At 40.5% G+C, this 21,595-nt stretch overlaps 1 protein-coding gene across 2 annotated transcripts in view; it reads right to left on the bottom strand.

Annotated features, from left to right (window-relative positions):
* Positions 1-19,521, bottom strand: part of LOC134213250 (serine-rich adhesin for platelets) — a 427,675-nt gene extending 408,154 nt beyond the window's left edge. The window contains exon 1 of one of the 2 annotated variants that reach the window (XM_062692076.1): positions 18,839-19,521. The gene's annotated coding sequence lies outside the window, so the exon portion shown is untranslated. Of the gene's footprint in view, positions 1-971; positions 1,420-18,838 lie in introns of those variants that run through there. The other variant, XM_062692077.1, reaches the window with a different exon arrangement.
* Between the last annotated feature and the right edge of the window lie 2,074 nt (positions 19,522-21,595).

Raw genomic sequence — 21,595 nt, 5'->3', positions numbered from 1 at the left:
AATTGGACCATTTTTTGCACGAGTGATCGGGCCCCAAACCGATTCAGATAAAAATGATTTTACTTGATTGAATTAAGTTTCCCTGGCATTACACATGCTAGAGTTTTCCATACAATTCGACCCTGTTCTAATGACCAGCCACACAGTAGAATCGTCATCGAATCATGTCGTACGTCATAATGCTTTTGGAGCTATGATTTTCATCATAAATTTGCATCCATAGTAAGTGGTGAATATCAGGTTGGGTTGAACGCAGACAGTTAACCTCAATAAAAGTTGATCTCCTCGGCTGCCACAACCAAAGCCCGAGAATCGAAAAGTCGTCCGCGCTGCAAGTTGCAACCAAATGTTCGCACTTCCAGAGTGGGCGTCTTTAAACGTTATATGCAACATTAACACGTTGTTCCAATAAACTCGCAGATCGTTGCTTTAATCTAAGTCTCCACATATGATATTATCCACTTCTAATGAAAAGGTGTGAGGGTTTTGTCGTAACCAACTACGTTTCGAACCATGTCTACCTAAGTTTTGGCACCAACTTGCAAAGGGATGCATTTTGTCGCACTTAATCCTAGCTGATCTAGTTGAATAGCAAAAGGAAGCTATGAACTCGGAGATGGCACGTTGGATTTCCCTACAGTTCAAGTAAATTTCAATGCCATTTTTGCATAATCTCACTGTAGAAATGATAATACAATTAAAAATAACATTTTGTTTGGATATGATCTATAAGACAATTAAGCTCAATTTTTTGTTACTTGTAAATTTTACTTTAAAATGAATTATGCTCCGCGTACATATGTAAGATCCAAGCTTAAGTAAGGTAAAATTATTAAAATTTTCTAAATGATTTCAAACATTTAACTAACTAGAAAAAAAATTATTTATCTAGATAATTATAGGAAATAGCAAATTTCAATATGACAAAGGTTGATTAATTTGACCTATCGAATCATATATCGACAACCTACCTTGTATCTCTTCTCGAATCAGGCATTATTCTCTACACAGCAGCTAGTGACAAACCCAGAGGTGAGAGATCGCGTAAACTTTGAATCCATGTGCTCATTAAAGACACCATCAAGGTCTTCGAGAGAACACCCACGCGTACCTACACCGGCCAAGGTACGGCAGGCGGACGTTGATGTCGTTTCAACAACAGCAGCTATTAGTCTACTCGTTCCGCACCACGTTGATTTACCTTAAGGTAGGCAGGTATTGAAATTTATTTAAACCACTTTTCATGCACGATTCTACACTCAATTCAGCTCATCGGACACATCACACACGGAACCGACACAGATGGCACTTGGGAAACAGTGTCTTCGAGCGACAACGTTCGATGAGATCCTCGCCGGGTTCAACACTTGTGGTAGGATTCAACAATGTTCATAATCGCACTGTGTCTAAATCATGATTGATATCGTACTTGCATTATTGTCTTTTCTGCAGATAAATTTATTAATGTATAGGGTAGTGAACCCAGAAATCGCCCTGACCCCAGTTTTCGCCTACCTATTGGATCCTTTTGATTTTCCGCAAACTCCAATTATTTTAACCTGGTAAAATTAATTTATTTCTATACAATTAATTACCCCCTTGATATAGTATATTGAATTGAACTGCTTACTAAAATGAATCTGTAAAAAGCAATATTTGAAAATCATTTAGTAGGTATGAAGGTACTTTTAGTGTATCCCTCATGAAAAAGAGAAAAAAACAACGAATGCTCATATATATAATTACTCATGGAATGTTATTTTTAGTTTATTTTGTAACTAAATGTTATGCTAATTAAATAAATCTAGTAGGCGAAAATTGGTTCCTGATCTAAGCAGTCGACCCATATTTCGTCCTGGGCGAACTGTCATATATAGTTCGGAATTTCATGCGACTCCAGTTTTCGTTTTGTTGGTGAAATTTTAAAACTTCTTCTAGAAAACGTGGATTTGAACATTAAAAATGGTAAGAAGCCTTCAAATTTCAACAGGTTTCGTAAGAGTTTAGTACATTCCACTTATTGTATACAGGAACAGCGTAAGAAATACCGTACATCGTACTCTCGTACTCGTAAGATGAAATTTCTGCCGCTGTACGGAAAGTTCGCAGCAAGGAAATGGATATCAATAAAGCAGCCAAGCATTTCGGAGTTTCGAGATCGACGATTCGTTCTCATCTACAGAAAAAGGAACGTCAAGTTAATCGCTCCGGTCCAATGTCGGTACTGACGACAGAGGAAGAAGGCGAATTAGAGTCATGGATATTTGACAGTCAACGTAGAGGCTTTTCGGTCACAAAGAGTAATCAGCAGGATAATATCGAATCCTTCTTCGATCGGAATCTACGAGAGAATCCTTTCATCAATAACCGTCCAGGTTTGAGTTGCTAACTATTCCATTGTACATCTATGTATTTCATGTATGCATTCGTTTGATGTAGGGAAAAAATGGCTGAAAATATTCATGGAGAGGCGACCTAATGTGGTACTCCGAACGCCTGAGTTTATTACAAGCGCTAGTGCGCAGGTTTCATCGGATAATATCAGATCCTGGTTCCACAAAGTGGAAGCTTATTTTGCTGAAAAGGACTTGATGCATATACTGGACGATCCGCGAAGAGTATTCAAAGGAGATGAAACCAGTTTTCAACTGAATCCAAAATCCAAGGCCGTATTAGCACTACGAGGAAGCCGAAACGTGTATGATGTGGAACGAAACAGCAGTAAATTGAACGTAACTGTTATGTTCACTTTCAACGCAGCAGGGGAAACTGTACCCCCTTTAGCATATACCCCTATAAAAGTATTCCGCAAGATGTTGCCAAGTCCGTTCCATCTTCCTGGGCTATCGCCAAGTCGGACAGCGGCTGGATGACAACAGTAGTATTTCGCAATTACATCCGAAATGTTTTGAACCCGTATCTCCAGAAAAAGCAAGTTAAAAGCCAATCATTTTTATAGTCGATGGACATAGCAGTCACGTTAATCTGGAAACCTCCAATATGTGCCGGGATATGGGAGTTATCCTCATAGCTCTGTATCTGAACGTGACACCTTCTTATTTGCCACATTGGTCAGAATGCTCGGAGCGGTGGGTGTAGTTGACCTCCACAAACGTCAAATCAGAGACTATATAGACCCGCAGGAAAACTGGCAGTCATTACCGATCGCGAAAAGCTGGATTGGTATTCCCAGGAGTTATTAAGAATTTCCAAGAAGCACGACATACATACATAGGGGAAGGTGGTCGGTTGTCGGCACCCTTTAGTGTTTGGTTCATAACGTTCGTACAATTGCACAATGTAATGATATTTGCATACCAATGGAAGCCAATAGGCATAAGCTAATAACTGGTGGAGAGATTCTAGAAAATCTTCCCCCGTGGACTTCTAATAATCCACATGAATGTGCTAAAAATATCATAAGCTACCTAATACAATATTTTTGTAAATATGGAAATAATATCTTTTCAGATTTATATTTATTTTTCAACTGATTCTACAATTATTTAAGAACTTAAAAAATGTGGTTTCCAGGAATATTTCTGGACTACCAAGAATCATAATGTTTTTAATTGCGTTTTTCCAAACTCTTATCAGTTAATGACTTCACTCTATGGATAGCTTAATATGCAACTCCTGCACAGAAAGTTGCCGAATTAGGTCGCCACTTCGTGAGCTCCCATAGGATTAGACATATTGCATCAGAACAGTCAACATGAAGCAGCCGTTAGCAAGCGTGCAAACAACAACCATCCGACTCCCAACATTTTCCTCGACGAGTAGTTTGGTTTCCGACCCAGTCGATCAATCTTGCACCAACTGACCCGGGTTACCAACGTCTTCTGATGTAGCAAATTTGTCTCCAAAACTTCCGCTATGGCCTTACTCTATGACGAAAAGATATTTGACAATGTTTGGATTATAATAAGAAAATTATTTTGAGCTTTTTAGTGGAATGTCTTCACTGTCTGGCTGTTCGGCCACATTGAGAGTTGACGTAAAGTCAATGTCAACTTCTCCCCACGAACAGCCTAGATAGCCGTGTGGTGTCGGCAGCCGGTTGTCTGGCTAAGAATAACGCTACGGATTGCCTGTTCCAGTGGTAAAAGTCCACCATACAGGTGACCCCTAATTCTTGGTGTGATGCGGCTTTATGCTTACCGTGCCTATGAATGAATGGTTAGGGGGTCTAAAAGAACCTAACCGCTAACGGAGCCTGTGAAGCACCAGGGCACCCTTCACAGTATTGAGCCCTTATTGCGCTAACCGGAGCTATGGCGTAGTTGACTTTTTGCTGATCCGGAATAATCGGCTACTCTTATTCAATCTCAACTTGAGGTTAAATAAGGGAGGGATTATGAGTATGTTTTTATTTAATTTTTCATCTAATTGTCACCTATATGGATTCGCTATATGCGTTTTTAAGAGTGTACTCTGTGTTTCGTCTTTGACGTTCTTGATACGATACCGACTTGGTTTCATCGTTGCTGTTCACATAAATGTTGAAGTTGTGGAGTGTATTATCGTAATTCACAATGGCTACAGTTAGGATAGCTCAAATCAATCTTCAGCACAAAAGAACAGCAACGATTAATCTTTGTAGACTTATGCAAAATGGCAAATCCCAAGTGGCTTTGGTGCAGGAACCCTATTTTCGCAAGGGTAGCTTTTACCTAGGTAACCTAGTGAACCCGGTTTTTGCTGCTTTCAGTAATGAAATGGCAAACTCTCGATCAATGCCGCGTGCATGTGTACTTGTTAACAACGCTATCGTTGCTACACTTATCTCTGAACTAACAACCAGAGATGTATGTGCTGTCACAATTGATGCAACTGGCGGATCCCCCGTCAGGAAATACGTCTATTGTTCGGTTTATTTACCACATGATGAACCATCCCCTACGGATGCTCTCAAACAAGTGGTCAGTTATTGCACGTCAAAAGGCCTTCCGCTAATTGTCGGTAGTGATGCTAATGCTCATCACATCATCTGGGGTAGCTCGGATATCAATCTGAGAGGCTCCAGCTTGATGGAATACTTAAGTAGTACCGAACTTGGTTTACTTAACATAGGCAATCGCCCAACCTTTATGGTATCTAATAGAGCAGAAGTATTAGACATAACTCTCTGCTCCAATCGAATCAGTCACGAGTTGACGAATTGGCATGTGTCAGATGAGGAATCCATATCTGACCATCGCTACATCTATTTTGATCAGTTGAATGTTTCTTCGCAGACCTTGCGTTTTAGAAATCCCCGTTCAACCAACTGGGATCTCTATACAGAGTTGCTCTCGACAAAATTTCATGGATATCTACCATCCATTGAAACTCCTACCGACTTGGATGATGCCGTTGATACTACAACGTTGCATATCGTGGAAGCTTTTGAAGAAGCTTGCCCCTTGCGTTCTGTGAAAACCTCAAGAGGAACCCCGTGGTGGAATTCCGATTTGGCTAAGCTCAGGAAGCAGTGTAGAAGGAGTTGGAACAGACGCCATTCAGCAGGGACGGATTCTTTCAAGTTGGCTCGCAAAGCTTACAAGAAGGCTCTACGATCTGCTGAACGATTCGGCTGGAAAAACCTTTGTGCAAATGTTTCCAATTTGAGTGAAGCCACTCGATTGAATAAAATTCTTGCGAGATCCAAGGATTTCCAAGTTGGCGAAATTCGCAAGCCAAATGGCGACTACACTTCTTCTGACGAAGAAGCGTTAGAGCACTTATTTGATACACACTTCCCTGGATGTGTAGATATTGCATCTTCGGATGTTCCTGATGTCTTTTCATGTAGTTATGGGTCTTGGGCTCAGGCTCGTAGAATTATAACTATTGAATCGATTCAATGGGCTCTTAATAGTTTTGCTCCTTACAAATCTCCAGGGGAAGATGGGATCTATCCCGTTCTTCTTCAGAAGGGTTTTGAGCATATCAAACATGTTTTGAAAAAACTTTTAGTATGCAGTTTTGCTACTGGGTATATTCCATATCCTGGCGGGATGTCACTGTAAAGTTTATCCCAAAAGGAGGACGTGCTTCGTATGAAGAAGCAAAGAGTTTTAGACCCATCAGTCTGACCTCATTTCTTCTGAAATGCTTAGAACGTATTATCGATCATCACATTCGTGATGACTGTTTGGCAAACATGCCTCTTCATGTTAATCAACATGCTTACCAATCTGGAAAGTCCACCGTGACTCTTCTACACAAGGTTGTCTACGACATCGAAAAAGCATTTGCCCAAAAGCAATCATGCTTGGGTGCGTTCTTAGATATTGAGGGTGCTTTTGACAACGTGTCTTTCGATGCAATATTGGAAGCCGCACGATGTCATGGGCTACCTAATATAATTACCAAATGGATTCACCAGATGCTTAAAAACCGACATCTCTACTCGACATTACGTCAAGCAGCGATTAGGAAATTAAGAGTATTATCTCCACTTTTGTGGAACCTCGTTGCAGATACGCTATTGAGATTACTCAATAATGGCGGTTTTCCTACCTATGGATTTGCTGACGACTATCTAATATTGATAGTCGGTTTGTGTATTACTACTTTATTCGACCTGATGCAAAACGCTCTTCAGGCAGTCGAAAGTTGGTGTCGCCAATATGGCCTTTCGGTTAATCCGAATAAAACATCTATTGTTCTTTTCACGGAAAAACGTAACCGTAACGGTATTCGCCCATTACATCTTTACATTACATTACATTACATTACTCTGAAATCAATGTAACGGATCAGGTAAAGTATGTGGGACTAATTCTTGAGTCCAAGCTCTCCTGGACTCCTAACATTGAGTTCAGAGTCAAAAGGCGTGTATGGCTTTCGGCCAATGCCGACGAACTTTTGGTAAAACTTGGGGTCTTAAACCTAAATATATCAAATGGATTTACACAACAGTTGTACGACCAATTTTGGCTTATGGATGTCTTGTGTGGTGGCAAAAGGGTGAAGTGAGGAAAATTCAGTCTAAATTAGGCCATCTTCAAAGGATGTGCCTAATGCCAATGACTGGTGCGTTCTCTTCGACTCCACGTCTGCTCTCGAGGTTCCCTTCGACGTTGTCCCACTACACATACATCTCAAACAAGAAGCACTTTCTTGTACTTACCGATTATGGGTTCTCGGTTTCTTGGAAGAGAATCCTGTAAACCGCAGTTCTACACACACTTCGTTGTTACAACTCATGGTTGATTGGGACAGAACAGTCCTTGCTCCAAGTGATCTCACACTCGCTAGTAGTTTTCCTTATAGGACATTTTCAACACAATTCCCCTCGCGGGATGAGTGGACATCTGGCTATTTGGAGAGAAGTATGTCGGACAGCATTGTTTGTTATACTGACGGCTCCCTCTTCGAAGGTAGAGCGGGTGCAGGTGTCTACTCGCGTGAGCTAAGATTGGAACAGTCACACTCACTGGGTAGACACTGCACTGTCTTTCAAGCGGAAATATTTGCCATTATGTGTGGAGTGCAATCTGCACTTCAGAAACACATAATGGGCAAAGTAATATACTTCTGTTCAGATAGTCAAGCAGCTATCAAAGCCCTCGCTTCGGCCAACTCAAGGTCGAAGTTAGTAATCGCATGTCGAACTCAAATAGAGGAACTGAATTCAGTTAATACATTGCACCTTATATGGGTACCTGGCCATTCGTCCATAGCTGGAAACGAATTGGCTGATTAGCTCGCACTGCAGCATCACAAGACTTTTTTGGTCCTGAGCCAGCTATTCCAATATCTAAGTGTTGGGTGAAGCGTTTGATTACCTCTTGGGCTTCCACTCAGCACAAACGGTATTGGAGTAGTTTGGATTCATGTCGATAAACAAAATTGTATATCCGAGAGCCATCTCCGGTAGTAGCTAACTATTTAGCTAATCTGTCTAAACAGAATTGCAGTGTCTTAGTCAAGGCCTTGACAGGTCACTGCCGACTCAACTATCACATGGCAAATATTCAACGTGTTGAATCCTTTGTCTGTGATGGTTGTGAATCCGATTATGGAACTTCTTATCATCTGATATGTAACTGCCCAGTTTATGCGCAACTGCGTTTCCAAATATTTGGTAAACACTTACTAAGTGAAATTGACTACAGAAACCTGAACCTTCAAAGCATTCTGTTGTTCATAACCCGTTGTGGTAAGGAGCTATGAGCTTTTGTACGTGTTTTATACGTTGTATGCCCTCTTCAAGGGTACCTTTCCTCAACTTCCCATTTTCTCCCATCCATATTCCTTTCCTTTTTGTTCACTTCCTTTTCCGTCAGGTGCGTGATGAGAAAGGCTGTGAAGGCGATGGCACAAATCTCCCGAATTGAGGTGAACGTGCCCCTGGAGCCGACGTTCTGATACCTGATACCTGATATCCGACTCCCAACATTTTGCTCGACGAGTAGTTTGGTTTCCGACCCAGTCGATCAATCTTGCACCAACTGACCCGGGTTACCAACGTCTTCTGATGTAGCAAATTTGTCTCCAAAACTTCCGCTATGGCCTTACTCTATGACGAAAAGGTATTTGACAATGTTTGGATTATAATAAGAAAATTATTTTGAGCTTTTTAGTGGAATGTCTTCACTTGTCATAAGACGAGTTAATACAGTCCCATTGAATTCCACCACTTAATTGTATCTTGACAGATACGTATTTCGACCTCAAAAGTAAGGCCGTCTTCAGTGTCTCGTACTTGACTCGACTTGTGGATTGATGTCCTGGTGTACGAATTCCATAGCTGAAATCGACCTGGTGAAAATTATCCATAACTATCTACATATATGCCAGAACATTTCGAGCTTTAATCAGCGAAATGAGTACCAATGCCGACGACATCGTTGCAAACGTCCCACAGGGCAGCGTCCTCGGGCCCTGCTGTTTAATCATTCACCACCGACATGTCAGAAGCAGTAAACTATGCCGTAGGTATGGAGTTGCAGGCCATCAAGCTCGAACCTGCCAGGCCGCACCAAGGTATCTGATCTGTCCCCCGGGTACTGACAACCAGGCTTGTAAAATGTCATTTGCATATCATTTGACTAATTTGCTCACAACTTTCTTCGGAAGCTAAATTTACTTCAAAATTTTAGATGCACGCATAACGCTTGAGTAGTGCTATATTTTTGTCCAATGGTACATTACTCTAAATTTAACATCTGAGGCTAGAGAGTGAAATCTCTCCAAAATGTCACGTGTCATTTGACATAATGTCATTTGAATGACATTTTGCCTCCCACGCCCCAGATTACATATTTACAGCAATTTCTTGTTAGACAAAGTTGTAGCCACATTTAAGCGCTATAAGTTCGCCATACTTGATAGTTGATAGCTAACTACTGAAAAAAGTTCTGGAAAAATTATGAAAAAGAATGCAAATGACATTTTACAACACTGCTGACAACAGACACCTTACCGGTGTTCAGGCCTGTCAGCCCTCTAGAACTATACGCTTCAGGTAGGTAACACAGTTAAACTAGAATCACTGCGAGGCAGCTGAACTGCTGCTACACCAGTCCGTTATCGAGTGTAAAGCTAATGTAGCCTTGCTGTCCGATCCATACCGCATCCCTGCTGGAAACGGCAGCTGGATTGAGAACAAGTCCGGAATAGTGGCCATCTGGGCTTGTGGGCGATACCCCATCCAGGAGATAATATCATCACCTGATGATGAGGGTTTTGTCATAGCAAAGGTAAACGGAGTTTACTCCAGGCATACCCCCAACATAACCACAAGGCGCGTCGAACAATTGGAACAAGTGGCGACGAGTTAATCGATGTACTAACTCATACATGCGATGCGACGATGCCTAGGAGGATCAAACCTCTCGGAAATCGACAACCAGTGTATTGGTCAGATCTTCGTAGAACCTATCTTGGAAAGAGAAGGTTGCGATGTGCTAGAACCGATGCTGAAAAGGTTGTCAGACGCCAGGTGTTCCAGACAGTGAGCAGATCTCTGAACTACGAAATCAAATGTAGTAAGAGAGTCTGCTTCGAACAGATGTACAGGATGGTGAATGACACTCCATGGGGAGACGTGTATAAGTTGGTTATGGCTGGGTATGGCTAGGTATGGCCTCCCGAGAAATCCCCGTAGATGTTAGCCAGAATTGTCGAACGGTTGTTTCCGAAGCATGAATCATCGAACTGGCCCGCTACACCGTACAGGTCAGTCGCCGTGATACCGCTAGTGACTAATAAGGAGCTGATCGTAGCTGCAAGAACATTTGAGCTCAATAAGGCACCAAGTCCGGATGGTATTTCAATCCTGGTCCTTTAACACGCCAAATTGATGCTATTACTGAAGTCCGGCAAACCACCGGGAGACTGTTCAGACAGAGACAGACTAATTTGCCACAGCCATTTGCCACTCGACACAGCTGGGACGCTGCTAGAGAGAGCCATCCTGAATCATCCTGATCAGCTGAAACGTCGGTTCGAGCACTTCAAACAACTTCTTCAAGTTTCGACGCCCAACCAACCATCAACATCTCGGCATGAGCCGCCAAGGGTGTGACGCATTACCCACGTAGACACCGAAGCTCCATCAATGGAGAAAATTGAAGTAGCCATCCGCAGCATGAAATCCAACAAGGCTCCCGAGTCCTGGGGTCGATCGCATTTCAGCAGAGATGCTCAAAGCGGACCCCATGCTATGTGCACAAATGTTGCATCGCATCTTTTCCGGCAAACTGGTTGCAGGGCGTCAAAAAAGAGGATCGTGTGACAATTGGTGGGGCATCATGTTAAAGTGCATTGTTCTCAAAGTTCTGTGCATAGTTATTTGCAAATTATGTGCAAGTCGAATACAGAATGAAATAGAACGACTCTTCGACAGCAGCAGGCAGGAGTTCCAAACAAAATCGCCGGCCTCATCGAAGCGCAGTACAAAGCTTTTACTTGCAGAGTAGTCGCTGGAGTCAGGCTAGGATGTATTATATCTTCGCTACTGTTCCTTATCGTAATCGACGAGATCATGGTGGATACGATTGATCGTATACCAAACCGTGGACTGCTCTGGCAGCCTATTACTAGGAGCATCGAAGCGATTTGGCTGATGGTATTGCTCCACTAACGCAACAGCACTCTGACTGAACGCTCCTCTACGGCGGGTCAATGTCAACAATAGAGGTAATAAACTATAGAGGAAGCTTGTCGCTGTCGTCACTGGCGAAACATCTTTTGCTGGCGAGGATAGGGCACTAAATGTCAACAAAGGAAAAATCAGTACGTTTTGACAGATAGGTACCCAACATGTTTCGGGACGATAACAAAGGGAACCGCAGCGACAATCGTCCTCTATAGTTTATTACCTCTATTATGTCAACAATACCAAATTGATGGATGTCAACATGATCAACCCCTCCAACTGTACGGTAGCCAGGCAAACTGTGGAGAATGTCGAAAACATTGAATATTGAATAAAACATCGAAAACATTGAATATCAGTTAGCATGGTGAAACGTTAGAAGGTGAAACCCAGCCCGGTGGCATCCCTATCTCACACAATAGATTTGTTTTGCAGCCAACATTGCGCGACCGTATCCCACTGACAGTTCTGTATCCTAATGGGAATCAAATGTGATGTTTGTAAACAAAACACATACTATCATGAATTTTACACTGAGATGTTGGCTGCAAAAACATGGCGTCGTGCCACCCACCTGGTGAAACCAAGAACGACATTGGAGCACGGATCAAGAAGGCTAGAGCTGCTCGCTCGTGGCAACGCAGCCTCAACAAAGAAATAAAGGAAGTCGACAGGAATCTGACCTAGGCCCAAGTCAAGGCTAAGGCGAGCAGTGACCCACGATGGAGATCTTTAGCTAAACTGATTGGGCTGACACGTGTAAAGCTTGGTGGTTTGAAGTCAAGTTGTCAGACAAAGTTGTCAAACTCGTTTGTGACCAATACCGAAGCGTGCACTGCACACGCATATGGTTTCTTTCGGCGAGCAAACATTAAAAAAATGTTTCTATTTTTTTTTTCAAACATTGAAAGAAATGAGTGTAATACTTTGTCATTCAGTACATTAAGGGTACTTTGAACCAAAAATATACCAGGTTGTGGGCTGGGCTGCTGCAAACTCAATCCATTGTAATAGTTGTGATCGTCTCGTGCATTTAAAGTGCATGACAACCAGCAAGATTTTTTTTTCATTTAGGCCGATACAAATATTTAATAACATTTATGTCTCCCCCCCTCGGATTTTTGCAAAAAAATAATATTTTTAGGGGGCAACAAAAAAAATTCGGATAATTTTGAGGATTTTCAAAACATTCTTTAACAAATCCGAGGAGTTTTTTGTTTTTTATTTCTTTTTCATTTTAATATTTAATTTTTATTATCACCCCCTCTCCTTGATCTTTCGGAGACTAGTAGGACAAAATGTTTATTAAATATTTGTAACGGCCTTATTCATTGAAAGCCATTACTTTTTATATTTGTCAATAATGGCTTCTAAAACAAATAAACATTCAATTTTCATTAATTCATGGGCATATTTTTCCATTTACGCAGCGATTCCATAAAAAAAATGTTTATGAATAATCTCTACACTACCAAAAATCCACACATTCTTATATGCAAAAATCCATAGATGTAGGGCCGATGCCCACGTAGCGTTTTTTCAAGCTGCGTGCACTCCGCGTCCACGCACGGTACCCAGCATCAATGTAGTGCACACGTTTACTAATAAGAAATATATCCAAAAGAGCTTCGTGGTCGTGCGGTAAGCGACGTCAAACGTCTAGTCGCATGTGCTAGAGAGTGTGCGTTCGATTCCCGCCCCGGTAAGGATGAAAATTTTCGTGATCGAAAAATTCTCCATTGGTCCTCTGGGTGTTATGATGTGTCCTGTCCGTTGTCTCATGCTAGGTGTTAAGTGTTCAAGACGGTGTCGAAGACGGTGTTCCTGTCTTTAAAAAACTTTAGGTGTGGTCTCGAATCAGCAATTATTAAATTTATGTGTGGTGCTATATCGATTATTATGGTGCTCCAGTTCCTATTCCAAAAATTTATATCGCCAACACATATATCATACATAGGTATTTTTGGCAGTCAGTGTACCGAAAATATTTTTTTTGTTTCGCTCTTAAGGCTGGTTTACAGTTCGGGAAACGTATCCCGGGATTTGGTCTCCCATGCATTTTAAATGGGAGCTGAATTTACGTTAAAAATATAAAAATATTTTCCTGAAGTGTAAACCCAATCGCGGGAAAAGCGTACGGTTAAAAATCCCATGGGTAGAGATGCAAATCCCGCGGGGAAACAAATCCGTTTGAATTGATTCCGCACGGGAAATGTGTAATCTATGTCGGGAATTTATTATGGGAAGAATTTAGTGAAGTGGATAGTGAAAAGTGAGAAATGTAAGAAGTGTGAAGAGAAAACTAACGAATGATAAGCGAGAAATGAAAAAAATGAGTAAGTAAGCAATGAGTAGTGAGAATAAGAAGTAAGAAGTGTAAAATCAGAAGTGAGAGTTGAGTAGTGTAATGAGTAGTGAGAATGAGGCGCGAGAAGTGAAGAGTATGAAGTGAGTTATGAAGAGTGAAAAAAGAAAAGTGAAAAGTGACTAATGAGAAGTGAGAAGTGAAAAATGATAAGTGAAAAAATGAGTTGTGAGAAGTGAAATGAATAGTGAGAAGTGGGAATTGAGAAGAGTGAAGTGAGAAATGAGTACTAAGAATTGAGAAGTGCAAAGTGAGCAGAGATAATTGAGAAATAGTGCATAGTGAGACTCGCTCTAACTCGCTCACTCACTCACTCGCTCTAACTCATTCTCACTCACTCGCTCTAACTCATTCTCACTCACCTTCTCTCACTCATTCACTCACTCAATCTCACTCATATACACACATTCTCACTCACTCGCTCAATCTCACTCACTCACTCACATTCACTAACCCTGGCTCATTCACTTATTCACTCTCATTCAAACACTCACTAACTCTTTCTCACTCACTCACTCCCTCATTCACGTACTTTCACACACTCATTCTCACTCACTCAACCTCACACACTCATTCTTACTTACTCACGAATTCTCACTTACTCACGAATTCTCACTCACTCGCTTTCACTCAATCACTCGTTCACTCACTCACTCACTTTGACTTACTCACCCACTCTCACTTACTCATTTTCACTCACTCGCTCACTCATTTCCTCTTTCTCTCCCACTCAATCGCTCTCTCTCACTCATTCTCTCCCTTTCTCTCGCTATATCTCCCTCTTCTCGTTATCTTTCCAACTCTTGTATAAACAAATCCGAACCAAAACCCTGAAGTGTAAACTCAAGCACGGGCGAGGATACGCAGATTCTCAAATCCCGAAGCAAAATCCTGAAGTGTAAACCCAATCACGGAAAATGTTTTGACAGTGGAGAGGATTTTGTTTCGGATTTTGAGAATCTGCGTATCCGCGTCCGTGCTTGAGTTTACACTTCCGGGTTTTAGTTCGGTTTTCTTCATAAATACACACACGAGCGATAAGAGGGAAAGAAAACGAGAAGAGGGAGAAAAGGAGAGAATGAGAGAGATTGAGTGAGAGAGAGAGAAAGAGGAAATGAGTGAGTAAGTGAGTGAGGGTGACTGAGTTAGTGAGTGAGTGAGTGAGAATGAGTGACTAAGAGTGAATGAGTGAGTGAGTGAACGAGTGATTGAGTAAGTGAGTGAGAATGAGTGTGTGTGTGTGTGAGATTAGGTTAGTGAGTGTTTGTGAGATTGAGTGAGTGAATGAGAGTGCATGAGTGGAAGAGAGAGTGAATGAGTGAGTGTGAGCGAAAGAGTGAGCAAGATTGAGCGAGTGAGTGAGAATGTGTGTGTGTGTGAGATTGAGTGAGTGGGTAGAGATAAAGTAAATGAGTGAGAGTTATTGAATGAGTGAGTGAGAGTGAGTGAGTGAGGATGAGGGAGTGAGTGATAGTGATAGAGTGAGAATGAGTTAGAGCGAGTGAATAAGTGAGCGAGTGATTGAGAGAGAGTGAGTAAGTGAGAGAGAGTGGGTGACAGAAAGTGAGTGAGTGAGAGAGAAATGGCCGTCTCACTACTCACTATTTCTCACTTCTCATTCAAACTTCTAAATTTTCACAGCTCACATTCCACTTCGTACTACTCATTTCTTACTTTACACTTCTCACTTATCATTCTCAATTCCCACTGCTCACTATACATTTCTTTACTTCTCACAACTCATTTCTCACTTCATATTAGTCAGTTTTCACTTTTATTTTCTCACACCTCACTTCTAATTTTTCACTTCTCGCGTATTATTCTCATTACTCAATACACTACTCATTTCTCCCTTCTCACTACTGAACTCTAATTTCTAATTTTACACTTCTTACTTCTTATTCTCACTGCTCACTTCTTATTTTTCATTTCACGTTTCTCATAACTCAGTTTTCTCTTTACACTTCTCACTTTCCACTAACCACTTTACTAGGTTCTTTCCATATTGATTTTCCGTCAGAGATTACACATTTCCCGTGCGGAATAAATTCAAACCGAATTGTATCTCTGCGGGATTTGCATGTGTAGAGATGAAATTTTTAACCATACATTTTTCCCGCGATTTAGTTTACACTTCGGGAAATTATGTTTACGTGTAGACTTCTTCTCCTGTCACAGCAAACGCTCCCATTTAAATTACATGGGAGACCAGAGACCATATCCCGAGACATGTTCAAAGTTTTTCGTGATGAACAAGTTTCCGTGATGAAAATAAAAATCATGTTAATAAAGTAATCAAAAAAAAATATTTTAAAAAAATCAGAACTAGTCGGTCCAAAAAACAGAACTTTTCTAAAAAAAAATCCATACTTTCATAACTTTTGAACCAAGATTTGCAGCCTTTGGGCATGAAAGAAAAGATTTTCAGTTATACATTTTGTAAAAAAAAAATATCATTTTTGGAAAATAGTAAACTTTAAGATGTTAAAATAATCAAACTATCTGATTTTTTTTATGTTCAACCTTTTGGACCACGACGATTGTATTTTTTTTTAAACTTTTTACACATACAGTCAAAAAATTGGAAAGGTCCACCAAGCCGTTTTTGAGCTTCACTATTTTTTGAAAATTTCAGTTTTTTGCTTATATACGCATGGAACGGTCATGCGTATCCATCACTTCAAAATGACAGTTCCAATCAGAGTTTTCTATATTTGGAAGCAGTCGTCCGAAATATTGCATTTTGGCTGGTTCAAGTTCAAATATTGTCAAAACCAAATGTTGACTTTTATTTCATGAAAAACTGAGAAAATCTGGACTTGTAAAAGTGTAGCTTAGAGATTAAATATCCAACTCCTCAACGTATTTTCGACGGACGGATTTTATCATAAAATCAACAGTAAAAACTTTATTATGTTTGGTCAGTGTTCCACATGGGTCACTACCATTTTTCCTGACATGTGCTGCTCGGGAAGGTCGACAACTTTGATTAACTGATTGGAACTGCCATTTTGAAGTGATGAAGATAGACGCTGACCGTTTCCAGCTGAAATTTCCAAAAAATGTAGCTTGGTGAACCTTCACAATTTGTTGACTGTATCTGTTGAAATTTTCATTTAAAAGAATAAAAAATATAGTCGTTGTGGTCCAAAAAGTTGAAAATCATAGAAATCAGATATTTTAATTACTTAAACATCTTAAAGCTTACTATTTTCCTTAGCTAATATTTTTCCAAAATCTATAACTGAAAATCCTTTCATTCGCTTAGCTTAGCTTAGACTGACTGTACATATCAATGGTTGCTACTCCGTGATTGATCAGAACTGGTGCAAATTGCACTACGATCCAAGTGAATAGTGGTTGGGATATACCAACTACTCTCGAAGTGAACGTTTCAGCAGCTCGCAAATGTTGATCAATAACGGCGCCGGCCAAGTCCTTACAGTCAGTTGGGAAAGGGAGGGAATGTAAGTGTGTGGTAATTGTTGCTACTAGAGACCGAGAATACCTCTGCATCTCCACAATTACCACGGGAAGGAAGTAGTGTTAGTTGGGTGGGGTAATCTGTAACATAGATCGGGATTCACCATGGAAAGTGATGTGACCTATGCAACTTCTACACAGCAGTATTAGCATTTCCTTAATTTGTTCAATTGTTCATTCTTCGCGAGAATAAACAATCAATCGCTCAAAGTGAGCGATTGTTCATTTGAATTACGGATTAGGCGCCCGCGTCATCATTTCTTTAACGTAAGAAAAGTAAAAATAAACGGGATTAAAATTGAAAATAATTGATATTAATCGGAAATCTAATGTCATTCAGCAACCCTTATTTTATCTCTATTTGAGGTTAAATAAAAATGTAAATTTACGTTCATGTTACATGTCGTTTATTTTGCATTACTTTCGCGCGCGGGTGTGTGTCGCTTGCCGTGACCAGTACACCGTAATCAGTATCTCACTGGTATTAATCCTGATGTACCAGTTGGCACTCGTGTTGGCCTTGTGCGCTTTGAGCGGCACACAATCGCTTCCCAGTCAACATAAAATCGTACATGGTGCTATACGATATGCTAAATTGGAGACGATATACATACATGTTGTTTGGAGAAGTACCTCTATCGCCCCTACTTCAGCATCCTACACGACACTATATACGTTCATGTGTTGACTGGATTTGATAGGGCCTGCTTATAGACACATGCAGCTTTTTGTAGAGGTTTGACAGAGCCCACTGTCAAACCCCACCACATCTTAGGCAGGCCCCCTAACTCGCAGTGGCCATGGGGAGGGGTCGTCAAGCCCTTGGACATAGTCCCTGCTGCCCCATATAACTGAAAATCTTTTCATTCGTGCCAAAAAGTTGCCAATCGTTTCTATTGTTCTATGGTTATGAAGGTTTTATTTTTTTCAAATGCCGTTTTTTAACGCCCTATTCTGAAAATTTCCACTCTAAGAGCGAAACAACAAACAAATACGGGACTAATTATTTTCACACATTTTGAGCAAAATCGGAGAACTTTTTTTTCGACTCTATTCTTTTTTCATGGAATCGCTGTATAGCTGCTTTGAACGTTGACCCACAATCGAGTATCAAATTTTGATTGGCCAAAATTCAACAATTGATATAAGTACCGTCAACCGGGGAAGATGATCATTTTAAGACAAAACATGCAATAACAATGTGTGTTTACATTTTAAATCGAAACAAATATCTTCAAAACATGTACTGATATACGTTGCAATAACCAACAACTTTAGTTTTCTGAAATGCGTTCGCATTTAATCAAATAAATTAAATTATCACACATTTTTTGATTAATCTGGTTTGGGGTGGAGTTGATCAAGACAGCTCTACTAAAATTATTATGACCTAGTAGTCAAAATACACTAGGTTATTTGTATGAATGTTGAATTTACTACGTAAAGAAGTCTGTGAAGTCAATATTTGAAACGAAAATAGCGTCATTTATGACTATCTCTCTTTCTTCCACAAAATACATTTTCATGATTATAATCGAAAAACTCGGAATTCTACCTAGCGGTAACATTACTTGAACGGAGAATATTGTTGACTACCGTTTCATAAAAAAATTTGGCACTTTTGACTGACACATCACTTGATCATCTTCACCTCAATGATCATATTCCCCCCAGTTGACGGTAGCTGTATTTTTTTACGTTAGTATAAAACAATAAGTTGCTTCGGGGGAAGTTAGCTAAGGTATCGAGCTTTCCATTGGTGTTCATATCAGTATCACTGCATAATATAACCTTGAAAAAAGTTAATAACGCAACTAGGCCTACAACCGAATATACTCCTTTATCTTATTATTAGTTACATTTTTTGTAACATAGCAGAAATTCAAACAAATACATACGTGCAAGCTCGATTTATAATCGAGATTTGAACACTGTGAGCTTCTCACAATCCTTGCCTTCAGCAGATAACAGCGCCCACAAGATCACACATCACACTCGCGATCGAAAATGTCACCACCACGCGATTACACGTTTATAGGAGCACTTCCCTTCGGTTCACACACGGCGTAGGTATATCGCGTGGACTCGGTATCGTAAATTACCGGCCCCTATCTGAAGGGGTGCGCGCGCTTTTGCAATTAAAACTCGAAACACATCAGATAGCTCGATCATGCAGTAAATCCAAATTGTCTCCGTAAATTGACTCCAATTGCTTGCGATTCGCCCTGAGGCCAAGTGAAAACTGACCACCAAATGGACGACGGCCGTTGGCGCAAAAAGTTCTCAAAAAATATTATGTTTTTAATAAACCTACATATGAGCAACGAGCTTTCATTTTTGGGCAACATTTGACCGAAACTTGAAACACCATCAACGAATGAAAACGACGGGGGAGGAGAAGGCGTTGGTACGTGGTTCCTTCTGCTATATGAGTTCACTTTACTTTGGACAAGTTGCTGTCGACTGGCCGCACAAATCAACCCTGAATTATTTACACTTTTTGGTCGGTTTTAGTCATCTGAGGGTCTTTAATCTAGGCACCACCATTCAAGATTTTTGCATATATTGCACTATGAAAGGCTTGAGGTACGCGGTGATCGGTTGCACGATCTGACGAGAACTGCACCAGTTGAAATGATCGGCTCTTGAATGCAGCCCAGGCGTAATCCGATTTAATCTAACCCCGTGAGCAAACCCACCCACACGTGGATGCTAGGTGACGAATCGACACTGCTAGTTAGGTTCCTGGAGATAATAATTCAGTACGGTTAGAAATCAGGTGTATTGAAATTGGTTACCTATTCTCGAACCCTTTTCGCAGAACTGAATAGATCCTGGAAGATCATTACGTCAAATAAGGAGCAAATCTTAGGGACTCGGTCAGGCTTTCAAAATCTAATTTTGTAGAAATTTTTTAGAATTATTAGTAAGTTTATTTTTTCAATCTGTTTTCTTTAAAACTTCCATTATAAAAAAACACTTTCTGAATAATACTTGATAAGGCATGAAAAAAAATTATTTTACTCAAAGCGATTTTCAGCGAAAATCATCGAAAAATATTGTATTTTTATGATATTTAAATGGTTGTAGGTGTCATATAATTGCATAATACCAACCGAATTACCATCTAGGATACTCATTACACAGAAAAATCAAAAAATATTTAACCATTGAAAAATTGATTAAAATGTGGTGGCATAAAGTCGGGTCTGGGTCATTTGGCATGAAGTCATTTGGCATAACGCCATTTGGCATAAGGTCATTTGGCATAAAGGCCATTTGGCATAATGGTCATTTGGCATAACGGACATTTGGCATAATTTAGAACTGCAAGAAAAGAGTAGGTCATTTGGCATAACGGACATTTGGCATAATTTTGAACTGTGAAAGCGAAAGGGATATTTCATGTAATGTTTAGCGTAGATAGAGTAGGTCGAGGCTGTTTTTTGATAAATTTAGACTGATGGTAGACATTTTCCGGAAGAATGAAATAACAAAACGGCAGAATTGCTTCCGGAGAGGGATCACATCCATCATTGACTTATTCCGGCCACATGCCTACTTTAAAACTAGGGATTACATCGACCATTGCTTCAATCCGGGCATGCGCCTTAAGACCGGATCAAATCCACCATTGCCTTAATCCGGGCAAGCGCCTAACTTTAAAAACTCAAACAATACACTTGTCGTAGACGAGTTACTAAAACCAACCAAGTCACATATGAGTAACTGCAACCAAATCAATCTCAATTGTGCTACTTGGGGAAGAGATCACATCTACCATTGATTTATTCCCGACAAGCACCTACTTATAAAGAAGGAGTCACATCTACCATTGCCATAATCCGGGCAGGGCCTACTTTTAAAGAAGGGATCACATCCACCATTGCCTCAATCCGGGCAAGCGCCTTCTTTTAAAGAAGGAATCACATCCACCATTGTCATAATCCGGGAATCAAATCCTCCATTTCCATAATCCTTACAAGCGCCTATTTTTAAAGAAGGGAACACATCCGCCATTACCTCAATCTGGGCAAGTACCTACTTTTAAAGAAGAAATCGCATCCACCATGGCCTTAATCCGGGTATGCGCCTACTTTTAAAGAAGGGATCACTTCCACCATTGCCTCAATCCGGGCAAACGTCTTCTTTTAAAGAAGGCATCACATCCACCATTGTCATAATCCGGACAAGCGCCTATTTTTAAAGAAGGGATCACATCCTTCATTGCCATAATCCGGCAACACGCCTTCTTTTAAAGAGGAGATTATATCCACCACTGCTCTAATCCGGACATGCGCCTACTTTTGCATTGCATTGCAAATGCATTCTTTCCACGAGAGGACAATGTCTTTTAATATTGTTAACGACGGCTGTTATATTTACTATTCCGGGTGTTTCCCGCACCACTTAGTCACCATTTAGCGAACGCAAAGAAAAATTATGCCAAATGTCCGTTATGCCAAAAGACCCTCACTTTTGACGTTGGTTACAATTATGCCAAATGTCCGTTATGCCAAATGACCGTTATGCCAAATGGCCTTTATGCCAAATGACATTATGCCAAATGGCGTTATGCCAAATGACTTTATGCCAAATGGCCCGCTCCCCATAAAGTCATTTGACATAAGGTCATTTGGCATAAAGGCCATTTG

The sequence above is a fragment of the Armigeres subalbatus genome, chromosome 2 (assembly GCF_024139115.2).
Source record: "Armigeres subalbatus isolate Guangzhou_Male chromosome 2, GZ_Asu_2, whole genome shotgun sequence".
NCBI lineage: Eukaryota > Metazoa > Arthropoda > Insecta > Diptera > Culicidae > Armigeres > Armigeres subalbatus.
Note: the sequence above shows the minus strand (reverse complement) of the source record. Positions and strands in the feature narration are given on the sequence as shown.